At 29.2% G+C, this 18,675-nt stretch overlaps 1 protein-coding gene and 1 long non-coding RNA gene across 11 annotated transcripts in view; both read right to left on the bottom strand.

Moving 5' to 3' along the window:
* The window catches only part of LOC116415179 (uncharacterized), a 66,260-nt gene extending 58,885 nt beyond the window's left edge, over positions 1-7,375 (bottom strand). Inside the window, exon 1 of the long non-coding RNA XR_015295020.1 lies at positions 7,120-7,375. This is a non-coding gene — a long non-coding RNA (uncharacterized LOC116415179). The remainder of the gene's footprint in view (positions 1-7,119) is intronic.
* Positions 1-18,675, bottom strand: part of cmpy (crimpy) — a 260,138-nt gene that overhangs the window by 158,085 nt on the left and 83,378 nt on the right. The gene's annotated exons all lie outside the window — the stretch shown is intronic.

Here is an 18,675-nt window from a genome sequence, read left to right on the forward strand (position 1 = left end):
ATAAAAAATTTATTTCCGTCTTTCTCTGATATTCAATACCAGCCGGCCCACGTAACACCGTCATTCGACGACGATTCAAAGCCACTTCTCTTTTCTTAAATCACGAAACGTATTAATTTGATTCGTTAAATTTTCGGATTAAAATTTAAACTAACGAGTCAGGTTAAATCTCTTTTTTTCATTAAATCAATTCATCGATAAATGAATTCACCAGTCGACCAGCTCAAAAATGCACAAACGTGCCGAATAATTTATAATTTTGTCCAATACTGTACGCCGTATTCGTGTAACGTCTCAATGTGGTGAACCGCGGCAGCCGACGTGTCAATTCGGTAAATTGGTAGCGAACGGTTAATTCCGATTAATCGAGATCAATGACGCTTACTTGATATGTATTATCGTGATCGACTGTTTCGATTCAACGATGGAAAATCAGAGGTCTGATTCCGGAAACGCATTGGCTAAAGATGAAGCCCGCCGTTTGTTTTCGTTCGAGCTCGTGACTTGCAAACAAGGAGGACGAGACACGAATATACATCGTGTCGTGTCGTCGCGTCGTGGTGCAGCAGCACTGTGACGCATGACTCCCGATGAAGCGACAAATTCATTTGACGATTTTAATCGATGGGATTCTTGTCGTCATAGACTCGAATATCGGACCGTCGTTCCCCAAGCGTGCAAAATCATCGAATGAGAAACGATTCGTTTTCTCACGAAACGAGGATTGAAACGATAGGTCGAATCGATGCTACTATTTCTAATCAGTGAAACCATCTCCTTCCTATATGTCGAATAAATATCCAATCGTTGAAACGTTCGATCGGAATCAAGCGATTAAACTTTCCATCGAGAAAACCATTCGAGAGCAAAGGGGAAGCGTGTCAGATACAAACGATATCGAATAAAGATATCCGATATAGTTAGAAAAAAAATAAGTCGTAATATTTAAGCGATATTATATAACTAGACTATAGATTTTCATATATTTAATTAATATGTAAAAAATATACCGTGTTATACGTGTCAAACTATTTAATGTATTTGTAAAATATTAATAATTAATCATTCCACGATATGTAATATGTATATTGTTTTAATATCATATTGGATTATTATAATCAATAGTTTCGTCTAAAATATATTTAAATTCAAAATATAATTATAAATTTAATATATATTTTTTTCTAATCGTATTAAAAGAAATTATATATATATAAAATATATATAATTATATATATATATATAAAACATATTCATTTATGAAAAAACATGTTTTATAAAAAATATATATTTGCATAAAAATCCACAATCTACGAATAACTAACATTTCAGGATGCTTTTTTCGTTTAACTATTGTGAAAGGAGAGAGAACAGTCAAGGTTTTCAATAGCAGTTAAAAATTTCATGGAAATTTTCATAAAGTAGCTCGAGGTGTCAAGTTTCACAACAGTGTAAGGCCAGGGTTACACGAATGTCAAGAAACAAACGTTATATTACGTCGTAATAAAGTAAACGGGGACGTAGAAACAAGGAGACGAATATAACATTAAATATCTCAGAATATATATTAAAATTTTGAATATGCAATGGAAAATAATTTAGAATATATTCATTCATGTCAGACAATACAAATATATATATATATATCAAACATAATAACTATTCAATATTCTTAAGAAATAATTTTTTTTTATTTTTAATCTGATCATTTTTAAACGAATACAAATCATTAATTAGTTTTAAACATCTCGTTGATAAAAATTTACATAATTTCAATTCAAAAACATAGTTTAGAACAATTATAATATCGGCAATCGGTTCTAATGTTATTAAATCATAATCAATAAAATAGATATAACAATCAATCAATTTTGACAATGAATTTTACCGTATTGTAAATTATTTCAGTTTTTTGCCTCTTATTAAATAAAAAATTGATGAATCACAGTAAGTTGAGTAACACGAGAAAAATAATTTATATGTCAATTATAATGTAAAATAATTCTAAATTCATTTAAAAAAAATCTTGTAATTTTCATTTAATTTTGTTATATTACATAAATAAAATCATTTTTATTTAATTTTATTACTTTCGATTAAAAATTTTTGTTACAACAGTTCGTAATTGTATTTCAAAGCATTAATACATCCCCAGTCTATTATTGTTTACATTAGAGACATAGTAACGAGATCATAATACGAGCCATGTTTATTTTATGCCCTCTATGTCTTACAATATAATATTAAATTTAAAAAAAAACAGAGAGAAAACGAATATAACGCTTGTGAGCTTAGATAAAAAATTCCACGTTACACGAGCCTCGTGGATTATTCGAATCGATCATTATGATAAATGGGAAAAGACGACTTGTCACGAGTGAATTATCGATTCCGAGTGATCGCCGTCCGCGCGCGAATAGTCAGTTTCCTATGGCAAACTGGCGTTATCGAGGTTCCGACCGCACCTACACACTATCTCCACTCACGTTTCTATACACCATTTTCGACAATCCCGCATCTCCGGCACCGGCGAACGCCTACGCGACGCGTCGCTGGAAACGGTACGGTATCTGCCGTTGACGGTTCGTCGATTACGTTTCCATCGAGAACACCAAGTTCGGCTCGCGTTTGCCCGCGTTTTCACCGGTGTGCTTTTAAACAAGTTCCATCGGCAACATTCTTTAAACGTTTCGTTTCGGCCCACGCAACCGACCGCGCAATCCACGCCCACGCTCGTGTCGAATCGACCTATTATTTCTCCTCCTCCCTTTCCGAAATCTTGAAAACGAAACGAAACGAAATCAATGCGAAGTTATTTCAGTTATTTAATCTATTCGACCGATCTGACCTCGACACCGATCGACCAATCTCCGCGTCTCTCCTTTACTTCGGATTGTTTGTTAACGAGATTAAGCGTGTATGCACTTGCATTACTGGTATAAGTTGGCAGTCGGAAAGAATGCGGGTCTAATTGGTCGATTTGGACAGGTTCGTAAAAATAATGGTATTTGTAGAAAGTGTAATGTTTACAGATAAAATAATCGCGTTCCTATCATTGATAAAAGATAGGAAAGATTTTTGCCTTTGAGTAATCCTATCAATTTACCAGCAACTTTTATGCTATACTTGTTATATGTTATTCGCAAAGTGTTTGGACGAAGTAAGTAGACAGTTTTAAGAAACTGACTTTTAAAATTGAAACAAACACGAAAGTTTATGTGTAAAAATATTGTTCAACTTTATTTTTCAAGTTAAAAAGAATTTAAGTTTGCATTAGATAAAGCGAAACAACGTGCGGTGAGCGAGATAGTTCTGTTTTCATCACTCTTTTTCCATCTCGGTTCATGTAGTGCAAAATTAAATCGCTTATAATACGAAAGAAGTTTGAACGAATATTTTTGCATAATCAACTTTTGTGTTTAGTTTCTCTAGGATCGCTCCTTAAATTTTCTACCTTACTTCGTCCAAACAATCCAAACAAGTATCATATTTGCTTACTTGCGAATTCACGATCGTAACTCGACGAACAAAACATGTTGCTTAAACGTCTCGCCACGAATTCAAAAAACATTCATAAAACGTTGGTGTTCTGTTCGGAAATGCAAAAATTTCGCTTCGCGCAACGCGTTATTTACGTTTGTCGAGATAATGGAAAGGTCAGGAGGCTTTTATCCTCGTTGCGCCTTTTCTGTCTATTTTGCTCTTATACTGGCTGGTCCGTCATTCATGGTACTAAATAGGATCGGACAGATTTTATGACTCAAAATAAGTCGACTCAAGAATAACAAAATTGCATAAAAAATTCCGTTTTCGAATAAATCAAATTTAAAAATTTTTCAAGTGCACAAATTAATTAATTTTCTATAATAAATACGAGTACGAAAATTATTCTAAGTGTGAAAGCAAGCAAAAAGCGTAGAATATATTTTTCTTTTTACTTAAAAGTTATTTTTTAAAAAATCAAATGTGAAAAGTTATCGACTACTCGTTGCTTGTATATGTTCATCAATTTTGATTTTTTCAAAAACAAAGAAACGATAAAATTTTGTTCTACATTTTTTGCTTACTTTTATATGCACAGTAATCACTTATTAAAAGTTCATTTGTCATCCAATTAAAATTTAACTAATTTAAAAAATTTTCAAACTCAAAAACGAAAACGAATATAAACAAAATTGTATTCTATATTTCTTATTTATAGTTTTAGAATCTCCCTGACCTAATTTGTACTATGAATTACGGATCATTCTGTATACATTCGGTATAAATCTTTATATATTTTAGGATCAATAAGTTATGTTATCAAAACTAACAATAATCTTTTTTAATATATTTAATAATAAATATAGTAGTCATAATAGATTATAAATATATAAAGCAATTTCTTTTTATTATGGAATAGTATTTCAAAGAGGAATCAATCCCCTAAAATTTCAATATTATTTCCATTTTTTGAAATTTTAGTGATAGAGCAAAATTTTATACTACAAAATATTGGGATTTTTAATTAATCTTTTAAAAAAATCTTTTATAAAATATTCATATTTCCAAAACATGAAAAAAATTATGAAAATTTGAGGATTGATTTCACGTTCTGAAAAAAATTTTGCAAAGAAACCGTCCAAAGATAAATTGTTCTGTGTATAATCCATTATGTTCTACATATAATATGAAAACTTTCATGACCGACTCCGTGACACTAAAATTATAAGATATAGGTCAAAACTTGATTTTCAGATTTGCGAAACTTAAGATTTCGAAATTTTTAAAAATATAGAAACTTCAAATTCTCAAAATCCAAAATATATCTATACTTTTATTTTTTCTTTGTCTAATAAATTACTGAAATCATATTAATTAATGTCTAAATTATTTATTTCAATTATTATTAATTAAAATAAATTTTAAAAATTAATCGAATTATAATGTAGCAAAGAAACTCAAGAATTTAAAATTTTTTTAGTTTCGAAAAGTTTCGAATGTCCTATCTCTGAAAATTATATAAAATTCAATGTTGCTTAAAATTCGAATAATTTTGATATTGTATTCGTCAATCATCATGACCAATTATTCATCTCAATATTTCTATTAACATTATCAATCAAAGATGGACAAAAATTAATAATTTAATTTAAGAATAAAGTTATTTCAATAAATTCAATAATTATTCAAAGGATGGAGTTATCGCAAATAATTGTAATGTCAAACGGCCAAAATTATATGAAGAATGGACAACTATATACGAATGAATTATATTATTCAAACATTTTAATAAATAATTACATAAAATAACTATATTCAAAATTTTTAACTTTTTTATTTTTTTAATGCTCAATTTTGGCATCAGTAAATAGTTTTTATAGTCATCGAAAATATTCCTCAAGTACTTTTATACATTGAATTATTTAATTACTAGAACAATTTTAAGAATGAAATTTGACTACTTAGACACGTACTTATTACGCGTAAAGGAAAATAGAAATGATAAAAAAAGGGATAACAAGTCACTCATTACGAAAAGACATTCATATCTTTTATCTCTGCTTACATGTCTTTTCTATTCCATAACATTATAGAATAAAAATTAAAAAAAAATGTGGTTCGACCGTCGTTACTTTGATATCGATGCACTTATGTGTATGTATGTACTTAAATCGGGCGCTTGGCAAGAGATTTCGACGATTCGCATTCTTAAAACGGTGACGTAGCGCGATAAGATAAGCGACGAAAATAAATCTCACCTTTTTCGTTCGCCTTCCAAATCAAAGAAATAAAGCGAATCGAACGAATGGAATTAAGTTCACGAATGAAAAGTTAAATCCGTAAAGAATGTTGCTCAAAACATAAGCATGAATGTTGTAAACCTTTGAGTTTTGTTCCGCACGATCCAAAATATACCGATGAATCGTCGTATATTTTTATACAGTGTCGAACCAGCATTCGTGATAAAGAGAAACAGTTCTAAATGCGTTACAAAATCGTAGTTACGAAGAGAATATTAGAATACATTTCTTTACATTTTTTATTAAATTTTATAACTTAAATTTTAAAACTTTCCTTTCTGTTTCACGTTGCTGTTCAAAATATCCGACACGTTGCGATAGGATGCGACGAAAAATCGATACCACGTGCTTCGCAAACTTTCGAACCAAAATACTAGCTGGCTTCCCGACCGGACCTAAGACAACTTCGGCGCGGTTGTCTGGCCGCATAAATCTGTCCTCGTGCCGAACCACGAGGAAGTCTTTTCTTAAATGCCAACATCCATTCGAACAACTGGACGACCACTTGCGAGATCATCATTCACGCGAGTCGAGCCATAATTTTCTTAACGCGTTCTAATTTTTACCCAGACTTCTCAGAATTGGGAAATAATTCATTCGATGCCAGTTCTATTGCGAGTTCTATATGCGAGGAGCTGTTCTATTTATACAACATTGCCAAATCGTTTTAAAAATGGTTACACACAAGATTAATTCGAATCGAACGAAATAAAAGCGTATTATACAAATGTATTCTGTTACGAATTAAGGTGCGAATTAGCAAACGGTGATAGTTCGACCTTCACCAATAACGAGTGGAAAAAAAAAAAATAGCGATGCGAGCGCAACTCGCGAGCGAAAACATCGTTGACTTGCCCCCACCATTGATCAATTCTCTGACCGCCACCTGTGGCTTTGCTCGTCTTTCACGGCCACCGCGAATTCCTGAGAAATTGTAGGTAGGTTCATAAAACCACCGATACGGTTGCCGAGCCTCGTAGTTAACGTCTTGTGAAAAATAAACATCAACTTCAAACCGATAAGCGAAGCGGTCTTCAAGGTCAATCCTGAAATTCCAGTTTAGTTTCAGATCACTGATAAATCGGTGAGACGCGAGAGAAATTCGAAATGACACGATATCACGATGGCAAGGAGAAAATCTTGGGGTAAAAAATCTCTCATTGGCTCTTCGTTTTCAGTAGTCCATTCGCAAAGGAGAAAGGAAAAGAAAGAAAGAGAGCGGAAACAGCAATTATTCTATGACACTTTGGATTGTTCTTGGATCGTAATCATTCGTGTTCCACGATCGCGAGAAAGCACCGGCAATCTTTCTTCTTAAATTGTTTAGATTACTTACTTACAATATTCTTCGAGAAGAAGTATCAAAAAAAGGCAACGGATGGAGACCACAAAATTCTGTCGCGATTTTTTTCGCGAAACATAACTTATGGATAAGCCACTAACGCAAATGTCAGCCGTTGAAGTTAATTTGAACGAGTCAAGCGTTTCAAAATTTAGAACACGCGAAGAAACGTAGGCAAAATCGAAATTCGCCGTCGAGCACGGGAACGACACGCCGTTATCTCACCGACAACAAACCGAAACTCACGCGAGGCGCGAGCGAAACTGACTCGAGCCGCGACTCGTTCTACGGTTTTATACGAGTGAGTGGATTCCCCTCTACAGCCGCACGATGCGTATATACTTACGCACTCGCCAGACGAATCTGCGTTTCTTCCTGATTCAATGCTTTCGCTTTACCCTCCGCGATATCGAACACATTTCTTTCTCGCCCCATCTAAACTATTTATTCGAAACTAATTCCAATTATTTCAAATTTGACAATTTGAAAGCGATCGACGCAAATGGTCGCATGTTTCTAAATACCATAGGTCGGAGATGATGAATTGGCGATTCACGAGTCGCAACTGACCCGCCGCGTTCTTGATTTCTCGACTCAAAGAGAGCAGCATACCGATTTGACTCTTATATTGCACTGAAACTTTTATATATATATATATATATATTTTTTTTGATTTTAAACGTTATACATTGTATATTAATTTGTATAATAATGAGGAAAATTCAGAGCTTAGAGAACAATTTAGATTTGTTGCATGAAGTTAGAAATTGTTGACCAAAAGTTTATTTTCTTCTAGAGTTTAAATTTAAAAACGGTTTTGTTTCTATAATGTAATATAGTATGTTTAAAGTGAACATAGAATTCGAAGTTAAATCAAAATAGGAAAAACAATAACAACTACAGAGGTAGAAAATCGTAGACGAAAACAACCTAGCGTAACTGTAAACGCCGGAAGTGCCAACACATCACATTTCATCAATTAAGACCAGTGAAACATAACTTCAAGCAACAACTGGACAAACATCCCACGCATTCCGATCTTCAAGGAGACATCCCAGAGTGCCAGAAGACAAAATCTTGCATCAAAGTAAAATCAACAACAACAAGGTATGTGAGACAAGTCTAAAATCCTTACATTCTAAAAGTCAAAAGATGATCATCAGCATCTCCAAGCGCACAGGATCAGACCTTAAGGATATTTTAAGGATCTGTTCTACTTTTATTCTATAAAATTCAATTAGATTTTAACTTCTTATCTTATCTTACATTATACTATAACGTTAAAGACTCAAATTTTTAGAATTGCGTTATCTTATACGGATTTATTATATCCATAATCAACCAATTGAGAGATTAATTGAATGTGTTTGTTTAATGGACTCTGGAATTTAACGTCAACAACAAATGTCATTATGTGATTTGCAAAAAGCAAGATTTCTAATGTTTCTTTGGTTTCAATTTTGTGATGTTTTGTACATTATCAATACGAGATCAAGACATTTGGAGAAGTAACAGGAAGAAGGAATGAATTTCAGATCTAAAATTTCAGCTTCGAGTATTTATTATTATAATTTTTGAAATGTTAATAAAAAACTTTCGATAGTAAACATTGAGAGCTATGTATATTCACGTTATTAATACATTGAATGCTGCTTAACCAAATGTTATTAATACAACAGTTGTCGTCATAAGAGTATCAAGTAGCTATGCGTGCCGATGACGTCTAGCTACATATCGTATCTATAGAACTTTATACGAATAGAATGTTTCATCTGTAATCCATCAAAAATTTGATCGCTCGAATTTAAAAAATTATATATATATATATTATGTACATATCATTTTTTTTATTTCTTTGACTGTAGATCTAACTGTAGATATTAATTGTGGCGTTTTTAAAAATGAATATAGTTGATATACTTTAATTAAAAAACAAAAAAATTTATAAAATTAACTTGCTATTGCTAACGTAAAATCCTATATGTGAAAATAAATATATAATTCAATATTAATATTAGTAAAATAATAATAATGTTCTTTTTATTTTTTAAATATATATTTAGATGTGCTTCGATAAATATTGTTGTTTTATGTTATGTTATGTTATGTAAAAATGATATTTGTGATTTTTGTAAATAGTTTTAGTAATAATTTTTAATAGTTAAAAATAGTTAATTTATATATAATAATATACTTTTAAATATATATTAATAATTCAAAATTAGTAAAATACTAAATATTGTGATAATAATTATTATAGTATATAATTATTGTAATATACATATAAATAATAATTTCTGTTCAACGTTCCATGTTATTCATAAAATTTTGAATGAAAAAGTGTATTTTTTTAAATAAAGATAAAATTTCTTAATTACATCTTCTCTTTTTTATTTGAAGTTCTTAAATATAAAAGAAAAATATATGGAGATTAAGTTAAAGTCAAAACTAAATCATTGAATGCATTAATTAAAAAAAAAAAAATAAAAAACAAACTTTTTCTATTCTATTTATTAATTTAAATAATCTTCTATATTAATATCCTTTCTTGATATTGAAATGCAAAAAGATAGCTTAACGAAATATCTAGCATTTAAAATAATCTTTCAGTTTACTTTCTTTCATTTAAAAAAACAATTTTTCATACAATTTACAAAACTTTTATTGCCAAACAGATGGATATTATTGAATGTAAGAGAGATCGACGAATTTTAGCCAATACTTTGCTTTATTGGTACATCTCACTAAAAAAAAGCCATCATAAAACATCTATTACAAGCAACAAATCACCGACATACAATTCCTAACAGGAATTTTATTTTTTTTTGGAAAAAGCAACATAACCCAACAGCTCTCTACCCAACCTCTATCAACCATACTGAGAAAATACGATCAGACAGCCACTTCATAATAACCCACACTCATAATATCTTCTTCTACAGACCTCAAATAAAAAACCTTACGATTTGCATACAATGCTGACATTAAGATATTTCACACAATGACTACAAATAATAATAATTCAGAAAGAACGATAATGCCTATTTTAGAAGTATCATTTTAATGGACAATTAAATAAATTGTTTATATTATGCTATAACTATTATGTTACTAATTGTTACTAAATCAATTAATTACTTGTTTACACAACTTTGTTTGTCCAAACAGGTTAAATAATTTTTCTCAGAGATTGTTTATCAAATAATCATTCTCAGAGAAACTTGGCTAAAATCTAACAATTCTTCAACTTCAAAAATTACATCATCTGCAGAAAATAAAGTTGCCGTATTAATGCATTAAAAATCTCTAAATAAACGATGCATCAAGTAATCGAGTTTAAGATTTTCTTTATTTAAAATAAAAATATATCAAGCTTTGTTATAAAAACTGTTTATATCTCTTGTCTTTCGAGATATAAAGTCTCTTATTATTAACAAATAACAACAAATTGTTATTATATCTTATGCCTTATATCGATGAAGACCTGCATTTCAAGCGTAGACTTTGAAACAAGGAGCATACGCGATTCATATTCGCATGAAATTTATAAATCCAGACACGTCAACATTAAACATATTCCTTATTAATCATTCTTACAAAGCAAATCGTACGACAGTATATTTTCCTCTAATCGTTTACTCATACTACTCACAACTTTCTGCAGTAAAATACAGATATCAACTAGAGATTCATATAAATTACATTGCAACGAATATAAAATAATAACAAGCATTAAGCCCACAACAAAAAATATTGACTCAGATTATGTTTTTTATATTCATGTGTATGCATTTGAAACGGAATTACAAGATATAGATGCCATGAAATAAATATAAGAGAAATATGAAATCTTCAATTGTTATTACCGAATTTCTTTCTTTTTTCTCAATTTAACATCATCAAATTAAAAATCTCTTCTTATTTGTGACATGTTTTCATTATGAATACACAATATAAAAGAAACGTGAGAAAATTAATATAGTCAAATAAATGATTTTCAAATGTTTTAAAGTACAAAATGGTACAAAATAGTAGAGCAGAAAAAAGTGTATATAAAATAATTCCAAAATAAATTCACTTCTCACCTCTCACAGGACAAGTAGATACATACTGAACGTAGACAATGCCCACACGTTCCAACAAAAATACATCTCTTCACTAATCATCTCACTTCATCTTGAAATTCCATTACTTCAAACTGCAATTAACGTCAAGAATGCATAAGAAACCATAGATACCATCTTCATAAGTCCAATAGGTATGTACAAGGTAATCATAATATACATGAAAAAGCTCTAAATAAAATCACATCATCATTAAATACTTATCCAAGAAATCCATCTTTACTAACTCATCAAGCAAACACATCTTCTCCATCACTTGAAGAAAAATGAAAATAATTGCAGTCTAAGAGTGAAAGAAAACTGACAGTAGTTGAAAATTTCAAGAAATTAGCCTATTCATTATTATTAAATATCATATATTACAATATTTTCGAAACACCGACTCAATTTACAATTATTGAGAAAATAGTATTATGAGCAGTTTCACTTTAGAATTAGATATTCTATCATATTGAAAATTTCGAGAATTACAAAACACATTCATTCTGAAACAAACTTCTAATTCTATTTAAATTATTCTTGAATTCTTTTTGAATTTTTGAACCAATTACTAAAATAACATATTTTCTAACAAAGCAAGCAATGATTCCAGTGATGCTTTCCAATTCAGCACAAACTCTGTGAATCTATTCTGGGATTTATCTTTTTCAAATATATGACAATAATTGATTCAATAATAATATTCCAAGATTTATCCTCTTCTAAATATACAATAATAATTAATTCAATAATAATACAATGATAATAATATTCAAGAATCTACGCTAAAGACATAGCTATGCTCATGATAACTATCTCAAGTTGTCAAAAAATTTCATCATTATCTTAATGAAGTACTACTTCACCTAAATCAAACTCAACATCAACACACACAAACAGACAAGATAAAGGTAATGAAAAGAATAGAAAAAATATCTATTCTACAATCCGTTACATTCAACAATTAATAGAAGAAATAGAAAAACAAAATGATATTTCCAAATCACAATCTTAACTGATAAAAACAGTCCGTTGAAATATAAAATTTATTTATCCTTTTGCACGCATAAGATCTATAATTCTATATGAAATTCTAAAGAATTCTCTATCAAAATATAATTACAAATACTATTTTATATCACAAAAACTACACGACATCAATGTGATATAATATTGCAAAAACTAATATTAAGTGCAATTAATCATCTTACATTAAATCATAAATTAATTCATAAAGCTGTATATGCTAGGACAAACTTCTTATAATTTTATCATAAGTGACCATGAAATGGATAACGTTTCTTATAATGTTTTACAAACAAATATATAAAATAAAGAATCTTTGAAAGAAAGAAATGTTTATTCGGATGAAAACTTGTTAGATAAGTTGTACTTAATGATTAATATAACTATTTAAGAACGAAACAAAAATCTACTTAAAACTTTTTTTTTTCAATTTATTTACATAATTTACAATTTTACAAACTGAAAAATAAATAGAATACAAAGAAATATATGTCACAGATTCATATGTGTGACCAAATAATTATCACAGTTTGCTCGTATGAGTCTATTCGTTTCAGATATATCGAATGATTTTTCCTATTTGTTCCAACAGTTTGCACAGGTCAAAATAACTGCACATATTCCACGTACATTCCGGCAGGTTTGCACGCAAGCCAGAGCGTGTATGGGCATAATATACAAAGTATCTCACTTAAAATTATCGCTTTGACTTTTATTATTATTATTATTATTATTATTCGTGGCGAGAAATGGATAAAAGTTGACTAATTTCAAAGAGAATATACATTCTTCTGTTTTTACTTTCTTATGGATGGATGCGTCAAGAATTTATGAAGATCAATCAATGTAATAGTTGTTTCGGACCGAAAATGAATTGCACGTCTTCCTTTCCGTAGTCTGATGAATTTATTTATATTATATATAAGAATTTTATATATATTTTAATATATATATTATTAATTATTTACGATTATTCATTATTATATTAATAATAATTTTATAAGAATATTATTACATTAAAAATTGTCATGTATGTTTCGAATAATATGATATTCAACTGAATTATTAATTTACGTAATTTACTTTCAATAAAAATACCTTGAAAAATTATGTTCATAGGAATAAATTTTATTAAATTTTTATTTATCGATACTTCGATATCAAGCGAATAAATACTTTTTTATTGTAACAAATTATTACAATATTTCTTAGTTGTATCTTTTTCAATTAATTCGTAAGACTAGAATTTACATTATAAACGATTAATTCCAAATACTAAAATTCGTTTTTATATCTCCATAATTAAAAAAACAGTAAACATTTTATTTTATTATATATTTCATTATATATTTATTATTTATATACATTATTTAAATTTGCAATTTCCTTTTGTAATATTCAAATAACTTTCTTTACGTGAGATATAGAAAAATTAAAAGAAAAGTTAACACAACTTTTTTCCTTCTTATATAAACTACACCCTACAAATCGAGAACTACTATTTTCTGAATGATGAGTACCGCCGTTTCTTTTTTTTTTTTTTTTTTTCACGATTGAATGAAACAACTCGAAACGAATATTCGACATGACCAGGACAATGAACAAATGGTTTATGACGATTGTGGCAAAAGTTGGATTGTTCGAATTCTAGACGATTTTCTTCTCCCTCTTGACCCTCTTTCTCGTACTCCCACCCTCTTCTATTCTCTACTACCTCCTTCTACTCCCTCATCTTCCCTCATTCTAGAAATCATCGTAGAAGCAAGAAAAGGGAGAATCCATATCCTCGACCCGACAGAGACAGATCCTGGTGGTGCCAGATCCGTACCCTGACTCAAGTTGTAAGATAACGCGCGTCAGAGCTCTCGAAAGGCGCCGAGTTTACTCACGGAAAATTGCTTTGGCGTGCACCAGCGCCAGAGAACTGGTATGTGCTGCACTTATACGTACTTGTACATGTTCCACGATATATCTAGGAAAACAAGGGGAACTACATGAAAATACCTCTACTTACCGAATATCGAATATGGTTCGCGTACATTATTTCAATTGTAATCAAATCTTTCTTGTTAAAAATAGCTTTGGTAAATAATTGGTAGATAATCGCGTATTGCATACACACGTATGTATGTAAGTACAAGATGCACGGAAACAAACGAAGTATTAATTTCCTGCTTTATGCGATCTGCTTATTCGCCATCCTTGTTAATATATATTTATATATCGCGCTATCTCTTTAACGTATTACATGTGAAGTAACGTAGCGTAACGCGTTAATGCCGGGAGAGGAACTCGTGTGTCTTCAAATTCCAAAAGGTGGATTAACGTGTACATCCACTCGAGATCTCGAGGATAGTGCCGCTTGACCTCGGCGCTAACGCTTCGGTTAACGTTCATTCAACGCGAAATGCAAACAAGTCGTTTTTCTGCCTTTTCTCCTCAACAATTGTTTACCTTTTTCGTTCTTTTCATATTTTTTTTTCTTCTTCTTCTTCTTCTTTTCTCGCTTAATTAGAAATTATTCATTTCTCGAGGAATTTTACGAGGAATTACGTAAGAATTAATGTGTCGATCCATATCGGTTGCATATTTCAACGATTTTGATGATCGTTTATTGAAAAGTTATCAAGAGAAAAAATTTCGTTTAAAAATTACATAAATTTAATTTTATCTCGAACGAAGATGAAATAAAAACTCGTTTAAACTGTTGATCAATTTAATGGTTTGAGCTAGTTTTCTTAATCCGACCGACGTGTTACGGTTTCGTTTCGCAGAAACATTTTTGTAAATAATTATTTAATTTTTAATAATGCAGCAGCTCGTTTTATTTCTTCGCAAGGAACTATTTATACCGAGATATTTTTAATTTAAGAGATACTGTAATTTCAATTTCATAAAATTCGTCGTATGAAAAACGAAAATTATGGGAAAATTATATTCTCATGGTAAGTTTTGCAAAATAAAATAGTAATATTTCCTTTTAAAGAAGATATCGTCAATACGCGTCAATCAATAGAAAAATTATTATACCGTATTTCTGTCTGAAATATTTTCCCATATTATTCGTATTTTTCTAAATATTTGAACGTTTCAAATCGAGCGAAACCTTAAAATATCTTTCCTAAAATATTGTTCGGTTATCATGGTCCAAGATGGTCCAGGAACGCGGGGCAAGCTGTGGCTTCAACCCGACTTAAGTCGTTCGAAACGTTGTCTTACATTCGAAACAAAGGCTTCTTTATGAACGTCACTTTGCTTACACGTTGCTCCCCGATATCGAGACATCGATTTCGTAATATTACCTGCACGTGTACTAAAAGGCAAATAGAAATATTTGGCGCGGTTCCACTTCGGCCAAGAATGAAATTTCCAAGAGAAACTTTTCGCCACGTTTTAATAAAACAAGAGGAACTTTTCAATAGGACTTTGGCGAAACTTTCGATCCTTCCTTCGGATTTCTCCTGAAACTTGTCCTCCTCGAAAGGAACCCCTTTTTTTCGTGCGAGTAAATCTTAAGAAAAAATTCGAATGCGGCGCAATCATCCGCTTCTCGAATACATCCGCTAAGCCGAAAACGTTGTAGCACGGGTATAGGGAGAAAAAAGAAAATCGCAAAAGCGGGACAAGTGAGTGAGTATGGAGGAGAGGTAACGTGGAAACGGTTTCTCCAAAACACCGAAAAGTTTCTCTTTGCGCATTCCGATTCGTCTATAGAGAAACAAAACGTGAACCGGAAAGTGTTTTTTCTTCGTTTATATTGGACGAACTAGTGTATTTGTACCGGTTATTGCGTACTTTAGCATCACTTCCGGAGTTTTTGTTAAAATAAATATTTTGCTGTTTTTTTTTTTTCTTTCTTTCTTTCTTTCTCAATCGATTCAAAATATAATTTGATATTTCTCTTATTAGAAATTTTTGCATTGTGAAATGACGAAGTGAAATAATAAGTCGAATAAAAATAATAAGAAAAAAATAAGAAGAAATTGTATAACTTTTTATTACACTTCGATAACTTTTATCAAAGTTCTTTTACCAAATTTTATATTCCTGATTATGATTTGTTTGTTTGAGGTAAAGTTTTATCAAAAATATCACAAAAAATGTCATGAAAAATTTGAGCACTTTGTATTGTAGAATACAATACAATAAGAAACTTTGCATTTTTTAAGTTTTTAAAAAATAAAAAAAAAGATATCAAATTAAACAAATTTGGAACATTATTTTTTGAATTTAAAAAATTTTTTAATTTGATAATGTTACAATTTGTAACATATGAAATAGTAAACCAAGGATAGAGTGTCTGACTGATGTGACAATAAAGCTTTTTCTCAAAAATATATATATATATATAATGTTTATTGTAATTAATTATTATTATTGTTTAACAAGTAATTATTTTTAAGTGTAATTAAAAATATATATAATTTAAATGAACAAAAATATTTAAATACTTTTTTATTTTTATACATTTCATATTAAAACTTTCATTTTCATATTAGTACAATCTCGAATAATTTCTTCTTTGATATTTAATTTTTCACATATATCTTGTTCTATTAAAATTTTAAATTGTTAAATTTACTAATTTTTCTTGAGCTATAATTGATTTTAAATAATTTTTAACAAGTTTCAACACTGGAAAATTACTATTCTCCAACAGTTTTTAAATTTTAATCATAATTTTTAAAACTATTGTAAGATTTAGGAAGATTAAATTATTTCTAAGAATGAACTTCAAAGTTTCAAAAGGATTTTTCAATTGTTCTATGCATAAATTTAAATTGCTATTTTCCAACGATTGATTTGGAAATACTATTTATCGATATATATGATATTTATTTGAACATTGCTTTACAAAGAAATTCACGTAATCCGAAAATTCTGACTTTAATGAAAGTTTGCAAGTATATAGATCATAACAGATTATATATAAAGTAATTTCTTCGTTAACGGAAAATTTCTTTGAGAAAATGAAATCAACCTTCAAAGTTTCAGATAGAATATTAAATTCTGAAAATTTTAATTTAAAATTTTATTATTATTGTTCCTCGTGTAGTTACAAAAATGTATTTAAAAAAAATTTGTTTGAGAAAATGAAATTTAACCTTCAAAGTTTCAGATAGAATATTAAATTTTGAAAATTTTATTATTTATTGTTTCTCGTATAGTTACAAAAATGTACTTAAAAAAACGAAAATGCACTGAAAGTTTGAATATTCCTTTCACTTTCTTAAAATGATATTTCGGTAAAAAAAAAAAAATTATATTTCAGATAAAAATAATTATGCTTTACAAGTTTTATTAAGTATAAAAAATTGTTCATGAATATGAACACACGATATGAATACAGTGTGGAAAAAATTATAGGATATGTAAAATAAATACATTTAAATATTTTATTATTGAAAGAAAAAAATATTTTATATCTTATACAATAGATAAGTAATCTAAATTCTTATATAATAGATAAGTACTCTAATATTTTATATTGCATGCACTAAATTTTTAAATTATCTGATGTACAAAAAAAAAAAGTTAGAAAAAAAGAATTTGAATAGAGACTCGTTTTAATTGTAAAATGACGAAAAACCATTGATAAAAAATTAGAAAAGGTTTTAGAGAAATATTTAATTAAATATGATATTATATAATAAATTCGATATATAAACTATTCTATTGTATAACATTCCAAAAAACTTTTGGAATTGTTTTATTACAATTACAATACGTCTTCCATTCGCATATATAATTCTTGACAAATTGGGCTAAATATTTTTAAACTTATTCATTCCGACATATTTTTAGAAATAAAAAATCGTTTCAACTTAATTTCACAGTGCATATTACAATATTATTTCACTGAAAAATACAATTACTGCGAACTACTTTCATGCAAATTCGTCTAGTTATTTATTAATTTGATACATTATTCGCTTATTTATATGAATTTGTAAAAAATTCATTTTAATTTTGCCCTGGTATTTAATACCGGTCCACGTTACCTCCGTCCGTTTGTCGACAGCTAAAACATTCATCATCTCTCTTCAAATCGTAAAAATAAAAATCCCATCTGTTTTTATTACTCAAAATTACATTTCTCCATTTCTTTCTCTAAAAAACATGATTTCGTAGAAAGTTAAACACAATTTTTTGCGTTCGATATGCTTCGTTGTGTAGAATACGATACATTTTTTACAGATTAAGCTCTCGTTTTTTCAATGATTTTTCTAACAGTTTTCCTAAAATAAAAAGCAATTTATACTATCGAATTCTATCATATAAAATAGAATTAAATAGTAATAGCAAAATTTTCCTGTCTTTTTTTTTAAATTTTTGAATTTTTTAGGAGATTGTTATATAACGTCATGGTTTCTATTTAATAATTTTATAATTTTCATACTGCTTATTGTAATATTATAAT

The sequence above is a fragment of the Apis florea genome, unplaced genomic scaffold (assembly GCF_048593485.1).
Source record: "Apis florea isolate Af1SG1 unplaced genomic scaffold, ASM4859348v1 contig_3803_pilon, whole genome shotgun sequence".
In the NCBI taxonomy this organism is placed as follows: Eukaryota; Metazoa; Arthropoda; class Insecta; order Hymenoptera; family Apidae; genus Apis; species Apis florea.